Genomic DNA, 15,525 nt, shown 5'->3' on the forward strand with positions numbered 1-15,525 from the left:
CCCTACAACCCCCATAGCAAATATGTGTTTGTCTATGACAATCTTTTATGTACCCACTGTGGTCGAAATGGTCATCTGAAAGAAAAGTGTGAGACTCTGTCTTTGAAAAAATGAAAAAGGTAGCTGGTCCCAGTTACCATTTTAGTAAGAACACTCTACCCTCATGGACGAGAAAGTTTCTCATTAAGCCTTTTGACAGTTTTTGGGAACTCCATCTGAAGTGGGTTCCTAAATGTAACATCTCGCAATTTGAAATAGTTAGGAAGGAGCTAAGAATTGGAAATAGTCATTTTTGGAAATAATAAAAAAAATCTGGAAATTTGTTTAAGTTAGGAAAAGTGAGTTTTTGGTCAACTTCAAACGGCCATAACTCCTAGCTCAGGATGATTTAGGTGTACTTTCAGATATGGTTGGAAATCTCTTGGAATAATCTTTCCAACGCTGCTAAGTTTTCACGATTCTGAGTTTGTATGAGTGAGTTATACCCTTTGGAAGTTGGGCAGTTCAAATAAGGAAATGTCCAATCCGGATTTTTGAAGGGTATTTTAGTCTTTTCCTTATCCAATTAATTTAATTCATTTTAGTGAATTAACTAAGGGTCAAATCAGAATGAGATCAGTTTAGTCAATTGGAAATTCACGCTAGGGCTTGGAGAAAAGAGAACAGAGGAGAAAGGAGAAGAAAAGCTCAAGGTTCGCCAAGAACGATCGATTTTGGTTGTGGATTCGCCAAGGAATTCATCTTACAGGGTATGTGAGTCTTTTATAGCGTTGGGTTCACTCACCCATGCGCCAAACATGTTTAGTTCAGCGAAATCCGTCCTAAAAGAGTTTGAAAGTTGATGTTCTTGACATGTATTCTTGAATTTGAATGTTGTTCTTGAATTGGGATGAATTGAGGAGTTTCTGAGATCTTTGAGTCAAATTATAAAGATCTTTTGAGTTAGGTTATTAGGTACATATGTTAGGTATCTGAATCTAAAGAATTTTTGAAAAAAATAGTCGAGTTTAGGTGAATAAGGGCTGGAAAATGAAGAAGGAAAAGTGGAGCAGATTTTGGCACGCAAGTCCGCGTCGCGGACTTGCTCCCCTAGTGCACAAAAAGTTGCTCCGCGTCGCGGTTAAGACGCGGACTCCTCTGCCTCAAAAATTGATTTCGTGAGTAATTATTTAAAACACCTCCGCGTCGCGGACTTGTTCCAAGACGGTGATTTCGTGACTTTTCTCATGTTTAGCTATCTAAATTCATTCCTAAACATCATGAGATCTTTCTTATCACAAATCTCGATCCTTGAATCCATAAATTCAATTCAAGGAAAGTTAAGAGTCAAGTCAAGGGAAGTCAAGAGTCAAGTTAGGAGAAGTTCTTAAAGTTTTTCAAAAGTCTTTTGCAAACGTTTTAACTTTGTTTTGAGTTGAGAAAAGAGTAAAGATTGAAGTCATTTCTTCAAAAAGAGTATATCGGGACTATGTATTCCCAAAGATGAAATGTTTTCACATTTAAACAAGAAAGGAAACTGAGATTTCAAAAAGAGCCTTTGTGCTAGTTTTTTTTAGTAAAGAGGAAACTTTGATTTCCGAAAGAGTCTATGAGCTAGTTTTTTAGTAAAGAGGAAACTGAGATTTCCAAGAGGGCTTTTAAGCTAAGTTTTGAGTAATTATCTCAAACCAAAGACAGAGTTTGTTTTTACAAACACATGAGCTAAGTATATTTTGGGAGTACTATTGAGCACCGATATGGGGATGCGAGTTCATATCAACTCAAGTCTCCATAAACCATGTAGCCACCATGGGTAGAAAAGGGTCATACTTTTTAGATGAATCCTTTCCGCATAGACTAGTGGATCCACTAAGTGAGTTAGCTCCTATACCACGGCAAGGTATAGGATGGTCCTTGGCAGCGTGAGGTAAAGTGTTGTATTACCACTTAGGCTCATAGTGGTGGTTGTCGGTTAGAGAATCTCCCCCAGAAATTATATTATTTTCTTATATGAGCAAAGTTGAGTTTGTTACTGCATTTTCTTTAACGAACTAAGATGTTTTCAACTGTTTTATATGCTTTATATAATGCATGTGTTTTATTGCTTTATATTTGAGTTAAGTTATTCAGAAGTTGAGAAGAGCCAGGTAAGTGTTTCTTTCAGAATCTTTTCAAGCCTATATCTTGTTTTAGCATTCCAACTCGCATACTCGTACATTCAGTGTGATTCCAATTGGCCTGCATCATATTATGATGCAGACGCAGGTAACTAGGATCGGCATCCAGCGCATCGTTGATCCAGTGAGCAGTTCAGAGTATGTTGGTGAGCCTCTTTGCATTTTGGAGGATTCCTTTTGTTTACTTTCAGTATTAGATAGTTCATTAGGATGTTGTGGGCCTATCTCGACATCCATCTCAGTTGTTTTAGAGGTTTCATAGATAGTCAGTCAGATGTTAGTGTTAGAACAAAAAAACTCAAGAAACTGATTTGAAGAATAAAAATAGAGTGAACTTATGAAATTCCAGCTATGTATTAATTTGCATAAGATCTGAATTTATACGAGGAAAAACCTAACCATTTCCTATCTAATAGCCACTTACAAAGTGGATGTTAAAACTAAATAAGAACATGTGCCACTAACAACCATAAAAGGGGCCACTAACAGCCATTAAAGGGGCTACTAACTTCAGAAAGTTGAGCAACTAAAGTTGACTAAGTCTAGCTAGAAAATAGGAAGAACTAAATTGAAATAAGTAAAAAACAGTAAAAATAATAAGCTAGAAAAAATGTCAATTGTCTAACATTCCTCCTTGGCATTTTTGTGGCAAACACCAATTAGTTGCCTCAGATCTTCAAACCTTTCCTTTGGCAATGACTTAGTGAAAATATCAGCTAGCTGGTTCTCAGATGAACAATGAACAAGCAACACTTCATTAGATTGTTGGACTTCTCTAATAAAATGAAACTTGATCTTGATATGCTTAGTTCGACCATGAAACACTGGATTTTTTGAGATTGAAACTGTTGAACTGTTGTCACACATGATCTTGGTAGCTTTTGTTTGTTCATCGCCCAAGTCCTTCAACATCTTCCTTAGCCAGATAGCTTGATTCACAGTAGATGCAGCAGCTATGTACTCAACTTCGGCTGTTGATTGAGCTGTAGTTTCTTGTTTCCTAGAGCTCCAACTAAAACAACTTATCCCCAAACAAAAAAGATATCAAGAGGTGCTTATGGAATCATCAACTCCGCCACCCCAATCACTATCAGAGTACCTGATCAGGTTCATAGTTACTTCGGCAGATGTTGGGAAAAAAGTTCCAAACTTGTTGGTTCCTTTAATATACCTTAACACTCTTTTAGCCGTTGTGAAGTGTGTGTCTCTAGGAGAATGCATGAACCTAGAGAGCAAACTTACAACAAATAGAATGTCAGGTTTGCTTGCGGTTAGATATAGAAGACTGCCAATTAAGCTTCTATACATACTATCATCCACTTTTTCGGAATCCTCATCCTTGCCAAGCTTCACACCAGTAGATATTGGAGTACTCACAGGTTTGCAGTATTGCATTTTCAACTTGTTCAGAATATCCAAAATGTATTTCTGCTGGCATATGAAAAATCCATCACTGGACTGCAACACTTCCATGCCAAGAAAGTACTTCATGACTCCAAGATCAGTCATTTCAAAGATTTTCTCCATTTCATCCTTGAACCTTTGGATTTGTTCAATTTTGCTTCCTGTCACAAGCATGTCATCCACATAAATTGAGACAATTAAGGACTCACCTGCAGTGACTTTCACATAAAGAGTAGCTTCACTTTGACTTCTACTAAAGCCAAGTTGGATGATATTATTGTCCATCCTCTCATATCATGCCCTTGGGGCTTGTTTTAGTCCATACAAGGCCTTCGTTAAGAGATAAACTTGATCTTGTTTTCCAGGAATTTAGAAACCATCAGGTTTCTCTACATAGATCTCTTCAGCAAGCAAACCATTCAAAAAAGCCGATTTGACATCAAGTTGATGAATTTGCCAGGAACTATGAGATGCAAATGCAAGAATAAGCTTGATTGTGTCATACCTTGCTACAGGAGCAAATGTTTCCTGGTAATCCACACCATATTGTTGTGTGTATCCCTTCACCACCAATCTAGCCTTATGTTTGCAAATTGTTCCATCAGGATTGAGTTTTGTCTTGAAAATCCATTTTACACCAATCACCTTGCGATTTCTAGGTCTGTCAACAAACTGCCAGGTTCCGTTCTTCTCGATCATGTCTAGTTCATCTTGCATAGCTCTCCTCCATGCTTGAGAGTCATGTGCTTCAGCATAGGTTGTTGGTTCAGAGGTAACCAAGTTACACTGCTGATAGACATCTTTTAAGGATCGAGTTCCCTTCACTGGTACATCATCCACTAGTTCATCTTCTGAAAGTTGAGGTTACTCTTTTGAAAATAAATCAGAATAAGAGGTCTTCTGATTTTTCCAATCCCAACCAGCTGCTTCATCAAACTTCACTTCTCAGCTGAGAATTAGTTTTTCTGATTTCAAACAGAAAATCCTGTAACTTTTGGATGAATTATAGCTCATAAATATGCCTTTATGAGCCTTGTTGTCCAGCTTAGTCCTCTTTGTTTCTGGAACTCGATAATAACATATACACCTAAAGATTCTAAGATGATGTACTGAAGGTTTGTTCCTACACCAAGCTTCATATGGAGTCATATGTAAGGCCTTAGTAGACAATCTGTTCAGCAAATATACAGAGGTATTGACTCCCTCCGCCCAAAACTGATTTGGGATCTTTCTTTCAAGCAAAAGACATCTGGCCATCTCCATTACTGTTATGTTCTTACTTTCAGACACGCTATTTTGTTGTGGAGTATATGGTAATGTCAATTGGCGTTCAATACCTGTGCTATTACAAAACTTCACAAACTGAGAAGAAGTATATTCTCCTCCATTGTCAGACCTTAAAGCCTTAATACTAAGATTACATTGATTTTCTACTAAAGCTTTAAATTGTTTAAAAACATCAAAGACTTCACTCTTCAGTCTAATGAAATAAACCCAACACATTCTGGTGTAGTCATCAATAAAGAGGAGAAAGTATTTGATACCACTCAATGAGTCTGTTTTCTTTGGGCCGCAAACATCCGTATGAATGGGCTGAAGTTTCTGGTTAGCTCTCCATACTTGATTAGCTTGAAATGGCAATTTTGTTTGTTTTCCCTGTTGGCAAGTTTCACAAACTTGAGCATTAGAAAGAAATTCAGGCATATTTTCCACTAGCTCCTTCTTTTTCATCTCTGCGATGCTTCTCAGATTGAAGTGACCAAACCTTTTGTGCCATAGACATGTATGCCTCCAGATAGCTTAAGGTACACGAGAGGAATTACCCAACCCATGATCTAGAGTTAGTTGTCATAGTGTTTTCTTTGAAAATATGATGTCACTATATTTATGGTGTACAAGTAGATGTGTTCACCGATCATAAGAGTCTTCAATATGTGTTACTCAGAAAGAGCTTAATCTCAGACATAGGAGGTGGTTGGAATTACTCACCGATTATGACATGACTATTCTCTATCACCCAGGTAAGTCTAGCATTGTTGCTGATGCCTTGAGCAGGTTGTCTATGGGTAATATTTCCCATGTTGAGGAGGACAAGAAAGAATAAGCAAAAGATGTGCATAGAATTGCACGATTAGGAGTCCGACTAATGGATTCCAATGAAGGAGAAGCAGTGTTGATGAATGGGGCTGAATCATCATTAGTGTCTGAGATGAAAGAGAAACAAGACCAACATCCTTTTTTTTTTTAATTAAAGGAAAATGTTCATAAGCAAAAAGTGATGGCCTTTGAACAAGGGGGGATGGTGTATTGAGGTATCAAGGTAGATTGTGTGTGTCAAGGGTGGATGAACTCCAAGAGAGGATCATGGAGGAAGCTCATAGCTCCAGATGTTCTATCCATCCGGGTTCCACAAAGATGTATCATGACTTGAGAGAAGTCAATTGGTGGAGTAGTATGAAGAAGTGTATCACAAAGTTCGTTGCTAAGTGCCTGAATTGCCAACAAGTCAAGGTAGAGCACCAGAGGCCAGGTGGTATTTCTCAGTACATAGATATTCCGGAATGAAAGTGGGAGATGATCAATATGATTTCATTACAGGTTTACCACAGTCTCGCAGGAATAATTATTCGATTTCGGTGATTATAGATCGAATGACTAAATCAGCCCATTTCTTACCTGTAAAGACTACCCATTTAACAGAAGATTATGCTAAGTTATATATTCAAGAGGTAGTCAGACTTCATGGAGTTCCGTTGTCCATCATTTCAAATAGAGGTGCACAATTCACCACACAATTTTGGAAGTCTTTCCAGAAAGATTTGGGTTCGAAGGTAAATTTGAGTACTGCTTTCCATCCTCAGACTGATGGTGAAGCAGAGCACATAATTCAGACTTTAGAGGATATTTAAGGACATGTGTGATCGATTTCAAGGGTAATTAGTGTGATCACTTACCTCTCATTGAGTTTGCTTACAACAACAGTTACCACTCTAACATCCAAATGGCTCCCTATGAGGCTCTTTATGGGAAAAGATGTAGATATCATATTGGATGGTTTGAGGTTGGTGAGGCTGCGTTGATAGGACCATACTTGGTTCATCAAGCTATGGAGAAAGTGAAGACTATTCAAGAAAGGTTGAAAACAACGCAAAGTCGCCAGAAATCCTATACTGATGTTAGGAGAAGAGACTTAAGAGTTTGAGGTAGATGATTGGGTTTACTTGAAGGTTTCACCCATGAAGGGTGTTATGAGGTTCGGCAAGAAGGGGAAGCTTAGTCCCCGGTATATTAATCTTTATAGGATATCCAAGAGGATTGGTAATGTAGCTTATGAATTGGAGCTACCGTTAGAATTAACAGCAGTTCATCCGGTATTTCACATTTCTATGTTGAAGAAGTGTATGGGACATCCTTCACTTATCATACCTACTGAAGGTATTAAGGATAGCTTATCTTATGAGTAGATTCCTGTTCAGATTCTAGATCGCCAGGTTCGCAAGTTGAGAACCAATGAGGTAGCATCAGTCAAGGTTCTGTGGAGGAATCAGTTTGTTGAGGAAGCTACTTGGGAGGCTGAAGAGGATATGAGCAAGGGATACCACATCTTTTTGAGTCCAGAGAAATTCCAAATTATGGTACTAATCCTTTCCTTAGCATATATTTTAGTTGAAATATTCTATTACTTTGCATATTTAGTGTTTGAGATGGGTGTCAGATGTTACTGTCACACCCCGAGCCTACCCCCTGGGCGGGACTGGCACTTGAGAATCATTGTTGGCCCCAAGCGAACCCTTGGCATGTCTTACTACTTAGCGGAAGACTTACTCATGATAAAAGTACTCTAAAAAATAAACTCAAATCTCAATAGATAATCTTAGAATGTTTTAAAAATTAAATAACAATCACTAGCCTAAGTGGCAACTCAAGTCTCAACATAACTGAATGGAAAATGAAAGACTAATGAACTAATAATAACTAACTGTCTATGAAGCCTCTAACAACTGAGATGGACATTGGGAAAAGATCCACGACATCCTAAAGAACTATAATACTGAAAACAATAAAAAAGGGATCATCCGGAAGCAAGGAAGCTCACCAACAACTCTGAAGCTCAACTGGATCAACAATGCGCTGGATGCTGATCCTGGTTACCTGTATCTACATCCTAAAAAGATGCAGGCAAGCTGGCATCAGTACATTTAATGTACGAGCATGCGAGGGGAATTCTAAAGCAAGACATAAGCTTGAATGGGAACTGAAAGAACATACTAGGTCTCAACTCAACTCATTTTAATATAAAGCAGAATATGAATGCAATATAAAGAAAAGCTTCTAACACATGTGGATAACAACTCTGTGTATTGAAAATACAATATTAACTCAGTTTTTATGCATGGATACCATTTAAACTCTATTTGTATATGAAAATACAAATAACTCTATGTATATAAGAATATAAAATATATTTGTGGGAGTTTCTCTAACCGACAACCATCACTATGAGCTATGTGATGATAAAACGCTTGCCTCACGCAGCCAGGGCTGTCCTACACCTTGCCGAGGGTATAGAACCTAACTACTAAGTGGATCCACTAGTCTATGCTAAAAAGCACTAAGGAATCATCTAAAAAGTATGACCCTTTTCTACCCATGATGGCTACATGGTTTATAGAGACTATGAATTGTTTGAACTCAAGCTCGTCCCCAAATCGGTGCTCAATACTTCTCCCAAAATGTAACTAGCTTATATGATTAAAAACATAACTCTTTCTGTGGTTTGAGATAATTACTCAAAACTAGCCCAAGGGCTCTCTTGGAAATCAATGTTTCCTCTCTTACTTAAATGTGAAAACATTTACTCTTTACTCAATAACTAGCTCAACGGCTCTTTTAGAAATTAGTGTTTCCTTTCTTGTTTAAATGTGAAAACATTTACACTTTGGGAATAGATAGTTCCCATATACTCTTTTGAAGAAAATGAACTTCATTTGTTACTCTTTACTCAACTCAAAACTCAAGTCTTAAAATAAGTTTAAAGCATTTGCAAAAGACTCTAAGAACTCTCTAGACTTGACTCTTAACTTTCCTTGAATTTGAATTTATGGATTCAAGGTTATGATTCATGTTTAAGAATTATCTCATGATGTTTTGACGTACCTTAAAGTGTACAAATCAGCTAGAAAACATAGGTACAATTCAAGGGAACTCGAACGGAAAGAAGTGGGAAAGGTTAGAGGACCTGGCGACCCTGGCGTACTGAGTGGCGCAGGGCGCCATACCCAAAACTACAGAACATGGGTTGGGGCGCACTGAGTGGCACGGAGCCCAAGAGCCCAAACTTCAGACACTGATGTGGGGCGCATTGAGTGGCGTGGCGTCCCACCCCTTTTCCCAGAATTTATTTATGAATTTTCTTGTTCATTTTTTTTACCCTAATTCGTCTAGATACGATTGGTTTCTTCCCCAAACACTTAGATTTGAATACCCAACCAAATTATACAAGAATCTACTCAAAAACAACCTTAAATCTCATGAAATTAACTCAAGAACTTCTCAAGAACTCAACAATCAAGATCCCAATAGAAACTTCAACAAAATCCATCAAGAACTTAATTTCTCTACTTCAAGAACATAAAAACGCTGAATTAAATCATGATTGGCGCGTGGATGAACGAACCCAATGCTATGTGATCTCACATACCTTGTGGGGATTAACCCTTGGTGAAATCCGCAAGCGAAACTCAAGAGCGCGACGAACTTTGGCTCTTTCTCCTCTTTTCTCCTTTTTTCTCCTCTTTTCTCTTTTCTCCAAGCCCTAGCATAATTTTGTGAAGCGTAAACTAAAAAAAATCAGTTTAGACCCCAATTTAATCACTATAAATGAATTAAATTAGTTGGGTACTGAAAATACCAAAATACCCTTCAAAATCCGGTTGACTTTCCTTATTCAGACAGCCCAACTTCAAACGGGCTTATCTCCCTCATACGAGCTCGAAATATAGCAAGCTTGGTGACGTTGGAAAGAAAATTCAATGAACTTTCATTTTATATAGTATGGAACATCTAACTCATCCTGTAGTGAGAGCTATGGTCTTTTGAAGTTGACCCAACCTCATACTGAACATAACTTTGTCAAATTTTACATTTTCATTCTTTCCAAAAATGGTTCTTTCTAATTCTAGCTCTTTCAAATAGCGGGGTGTTACAATATCTCCCCATTGGGAACATTCGTTCTCGAATGAGATTACTCTTAGTAGGCTAAGGGTGTAACATCTAACATTCAACTCAAACACCCAACAAGCAAAATAGACATACAATAAGCAAACTCAAAGCAAATGCCAAGGAATAGATTAGTACCTTAATTTGGAATTTCTCTGGACTCGAAGAGCTGTGGGTACCTCTTCTTCATGTCCTCCTCAGCTTTCTATGTAGCTTCCTCAACAAACTGATTTCTTGACAGAACTTTCTCTCATGCTACTTCCTTGGTTCTCAACTTGCGAACCTGACGATCTAGAATCTGAACAGGAATCTCCTCATAAGATAAGCTATCCTTAATACCAATATCTTCGGTCGGTATGATAAGTGAAGGATCACTCATACACTTCTTTAGCATTGAAATATGAAATGCCAGATGGATCGCTGCTAACTCTTGTGGTAGCTCTAACTCATAAGCTACATTACCAATCCTTTTGGATATTCTGTAAGGATCAATATATCGGGGACTAAGCTTTCCCTTCTTACCAAATCTCATAACACCCTTCATGGGTGAAACCTTTAAGTATACCCAATCATCTACTTCAAACTCTAAGTCTATTCTCCTAACATTAGTGTAGGATTTTTGACGACTCTGTGCTGATTTCAACCTTTCTTTAATAACTCTCACTTTATCCATAGCTTGATGAACTAAGTCTGGTCCTATCAACACAACTTCACCAACCTCAAACCATCCAATAGGAGATGTGCATCTTCTCCCATAAAGTGCCTCATATGGAGCCAATTGTTGTAAGAAAACTCTATGAGAGGTAGGTGATCATCCCAATTACCTTTGAAATCAATCACACAGTCCCTCAACATATCTTCTAATGTATGAATTGTGCACTCTACTTGACCATCTGTCTGAGGATGAAAAGCAGTACTCAAGTTCACCTTCGAACCCAAATCTTTTTGGAAAGACTTCAGAATTGTGCAGTAAATTGTGCACCTCTATCTGGTATAATCGAAACTAGAACTCCATATAGTCTGACTACCTCTTGAATATATAACTTAGCATAATCTTGGGCTGAATGGGTAGTCTTTACCGGTAAGAAATGGGTTGATTTAGTCATTCGATCTACAATCACCCAAATCAAATCATGTTGTATGCGAGACCGTGGTACACCTGTAATGAAATCCATATTGATTATCTCTCACTTCCATTCTGGAAGTTCTATATTATGAGTCATACCACCGGGCCTTTGGTGCTCTACTTTGACTTGTTGGCAATTCAGACACTTAGCAACGAACTCTGCAATTCCCTTCTTCATACTACTCCACCAATATACTTCTCTCAAGTCACGATACATCTTTGTGGAACCCGAATAGATAGAATATCTAGAGCTATGAGCTTCCTCCATAATCCTCTCTTGGAGTTCATCCACCCTTGGTATACACAACCTATCTTGATACCTCAATAAACCATCTCTCCCTTGTGCAAAAGCCATTACTTTCTACTTATGAACATTTGCCTTCAATTCAAAAAAAAATGGATCTTGGTCTTGTTTCTCTTTCACTTCTTACACTAATGATGATTCAGCCCATTCATCACCACTACTCCTCCTTCATTAGAATCCTTTAAACGAACTCCTAATCACGCAAGTCTATGCACATCTTTAGCTAAGTCTTTCTTATCTTCCTCAAAGTGAGAAGTACTACCCATAGACAACCTGCTCAAGGCATCAGCAACAACATTAGCCTTACCTGGGTGATAGAGAATACTCATGTCATAATTCTTGAGTAACTCCAACCACCTCTTATGTCTGGGATTAAGCTCTTTTTTATTAAACACATACTGAAGGCTCTTGTGATCGGTGAACACATCCATATGAACACTATACAGATAGTGACGCCATATTTTCAAAGCAAATACTACAGCGGCCAACTCTAGATCATGGGTGGGATAATTCTTTTCGTGAACATTAAGCTTTCTGGAGGCATAAGCTGTAACTTTGCCATTCTGTATCAACACACAACCCAAACCAACTCTGGACGCATCATAATACACAAAAAAAACCTTGTGTACCCTCTGGTAAGGTCAATATTGGGGCAGCAGTCTACCGTTGTTTCAATTCCTTAAATCTATTCTCACAAGCTTCAAACCATTGAAACTTAACTATTTTCTGAGTCAACTTGGTCAAAGGGGACGAAATGGATAAGAACCCCTCTACAAACCTTCTATAAAATCCAACCAAACCCAAGAAACTCCTAATATCTGTTGGAGATATAGGTCTAGGCCAATTCTGCACTGCCTTTATTTTCTGAGTATCAACAATAATTTCATCACCGAAAATAATATGGCCTAAGAATGCCACAAACTCAAGCCAAAATTCACACTTAGAAAACTTAGCATATAACTCCTTATCCTTGAGAGTTTGTAGGATTATTCTGAGATGACTAGCATGACCTTTCTCACTCCTCGAATAGATTAGAATGTCATCAATGAATACGATAACAAACATATCTAAATTAGGCTTGAATACTCTATTAATAAGGTCCATGAATTGCAGGAGCATTAGTCAAACCAAAGGACATAACTAGGAACTCATAGTGACCATAGCGCGTCTTGAAAGTTGTCTTAGGGATATAACTTTCTCTTACTCTCAACTGATGATAGCCAGATCTGAGGTCTATCTTAGAAAAACAAGTGGCACGCTGAAGTTGATCGAAGAGATCATCAATTCTCAAAAGAGAATACTTATTCTTGATAGTAACCTTGTTCAACTGACGGTAATCTATACGCATTCTAAGAGAACCATCTTTCTTCCTCACAATAAGACCGGAGCGCCCCAAGGTGAGACACTTGGTCGAATAAAACCCTTCTCAAGGAGATCTTTCAACTGCTATTTTAACTCTTTCAACTCTGTTGGTGCCAACCTATATGGTGGAATATATAGAGGACGAGTATCAAGAAGAATATCTATACCAAAGTCTATTTCTTCTCAGGAGGGACTCCGGGTAGATCATCATGAAAGTCTTCTAGAAACTCTTTTACAATTGGAACTTACTAAATAGAAGGTGTCTTAACACTAGAGTCATTAACTCGGACTAAGTGATAGACACACCCCTTGGAAACTAACTTTCTCACCTTAAGGTACGAAATAAAACGACCCTTAGGCACTGTTGAACTACTCTTCCACTCTAACTGGCTCGTTAGGAAACTGAAACTTAATAACTCGAGTTCTACAATCTACTGAGGCATAACAGGCATGAAACCAGTCCATACCTAGAATGACATCAAAATCTACCATGTATAACTCAACTAAATCAGCCATGGTGCTCTTGTGATTGACAGAAATGGTACAATCACGATAGACTCTCTCAGCTAGAATAGACTCACCAACAGGTGTAGAAATAATGAAGGGTTCAAGAAGATTCTTAGGGAGAATATCAAAATTCATTGCAACATAAGGAGTCACAAAAGATAGACTCGCTCCTGGATCTAGCAAAGCATAAACATCAAAATTAAAGACGCGGATCATATCAGTGACAACATCTGGCGAATTCTCTTGCTCTTGGCGACTAGTGACAATGTACAAATGGTTTCCTCCTCTGCCCACCCCTGAAGTAGTAGCTCCTATAGATGTGGCTCTTTCTGGTGGAGCAACTGAAGAATATTAGGCTCTATTGCCCCCATTACCATTACCTTGTCTGTTCTTAGGACACTCTTTCATAAAATGACCGTTCTAACCACACTTGAAGCAACTAGTGGAGCTATCACGACACACCCCTAAGTACGTCCTACCACACTTAGCACATGCAGGAGTCACATTACCTCTTCGTGCCACACTACCTTAAAACTGCGCAAGTCTAGCTCTGAAATTTTGTGAATTCTGATGGTGGAATTCACCTATGCTTCTTGGTGCAGGTGCACTAGCAGATGATGGAGTAAGTCCCTTTTGTTTATCTTGGAAAGATGACCGATTTGCATTGCCCTTCTGTTGTCCGAACTCATTTCCTGTCTTAGCTCTCTTGTTTTGGAACTCTTCCTTATATCTCAGCTTCCCTTCCTCAACCTGTTGCGCATGGATCATCAACCTTGCTATGTCTATATCTTCTATCAGCATAGTTGCCTTGCCTTCCTTACTTGACAGATGAGACAACCCAACAACGAACAAACTCATCCTGCCTCTAATGTCAACAACCATCTCCAGAGCATAGCGAGAAAGTTGGGTGAACTTCAGACTGTACTCATGACCACTCATAGATTCCTACTTAAGAGTAAGGAATTCTCGTACCTTTGCTTCTCTCAGTTCACGGGGAAAGAAATGCCCCAAGAAGGCCTCCTCAAATATAGCCCAACTCACAAGCGGTGCACCTTCAGCCCTATTCTTTTTCCATTGATCAAACCAGATTCTAGCGACACCTTTCATTTTGTATGTAGCTAGTTCTACCCTCTCAGCATCAACAATGTGCATAATCTCAAAAACCTTTTAAAACTCTTTAACAAAGTTTTCTAGATCCTCAGTGACACTTGAACCAGTAAAGCTTGGAGGATTCATCCTTAAAAATTCATAGATCCTAAAAGTATCAACCACTTCCTGTTAATTCTCTCTCTGTCAAACTTGATTGGTCACAACTTGACTTAACATCCGGATAGCTCCTCGGAACTCAACATTAGTGACCTCTCCTTGGGGTTTCACTAGGTGCATTAGGTACCTCTTGTTCATGTTGTTCAACATTCCACCTAGCGGGACGACTTCTGACAGCTATTCGTGGAGGCATGATCTTAAAGACACACAATAACGAAATAAAAGAAATTTTTTAGAGATATACTTTATCACACAAAATGAGTATGAAAAAAGTGATGTGGCACGGTTCACACCGATAACTAGGACTCTACGGACACGACTTTATAGAATTCCTAGGACTCTTGAACTCTTGAACTCTTGGATCTGATACCAAGTTTGTCACACCCCGAGACTACACCCTGGGCGGGAGTGGCACTCGAGAACCATTGCTTGCACCAAGCAAACCCTTGGCATAGCTTACTACTCAGCGGAAGACTTACTCATGATTAAAGTACTCTAAAAAGTAAACGGAAAGCTCAATATATAATCTAAGAATGTTTTAAAAATAAACATTCACTAGCCAAAGTGGCAACTCAAGTCTCAACGTAACTAAATGGAAAATGAAAGACTAATGAACTAACAATAACTAACTATCTATGAAGCCTCTAAAAATTGAGATGGACGTCAGAACAAGACCCACGACATCCTAAAGAACTAGAATGCTGAAAATAATAATTAAAAAAAATCCTCCGGAAGCAAGGAGGCTCACCAACAACTCTGAAGCTCAACTGGATCAACGATGCACTGGATGTTGATCCTGGTTACTAGTATCTGTATCATAAAAAGATGCAGGCCAACTAGCATTAGTACATTGAATGTACGAGCATGCGAGGGGAATTCTAAAGCAAGACATAAGCTTGAAAGGGAAATGAAAGAACATATTGTTGGTCTCAACTCAACTCAACTCAACTCAACTTATTTCAATATAAAGCAGTAATATAAATGCAATATAAAGAAAAGCTTTTAAAACACATAGATAACAACTCTGTGTATTGAAAATACAATATTAACTTAGTTTGTATGCAAAGATACCATTTAAACTTTGCTTGTATATGAAAATACAAATAACTCTATGTATATAAGAATACAAAATTTCTCTGTGGGAGTTTCTCTAACCTTCAGCCATCACTATAAGCTATGTG

Source organism: Solanum stenotomum, chromosome 1 (genome assembly GCF_019186545.1).
Source record: "Solanum stenotomum isolate F172 chromosome 1, ASM1918654v1, whole genome shotgun sequence".
In the NCBI taxonomy this organism is placed as follows: Eukaryota; Viridiplantae; Streptophyta; class Magnoliopsida; order Solanales; family Solanaceae; genus Solanum; species Solanum stenotomum.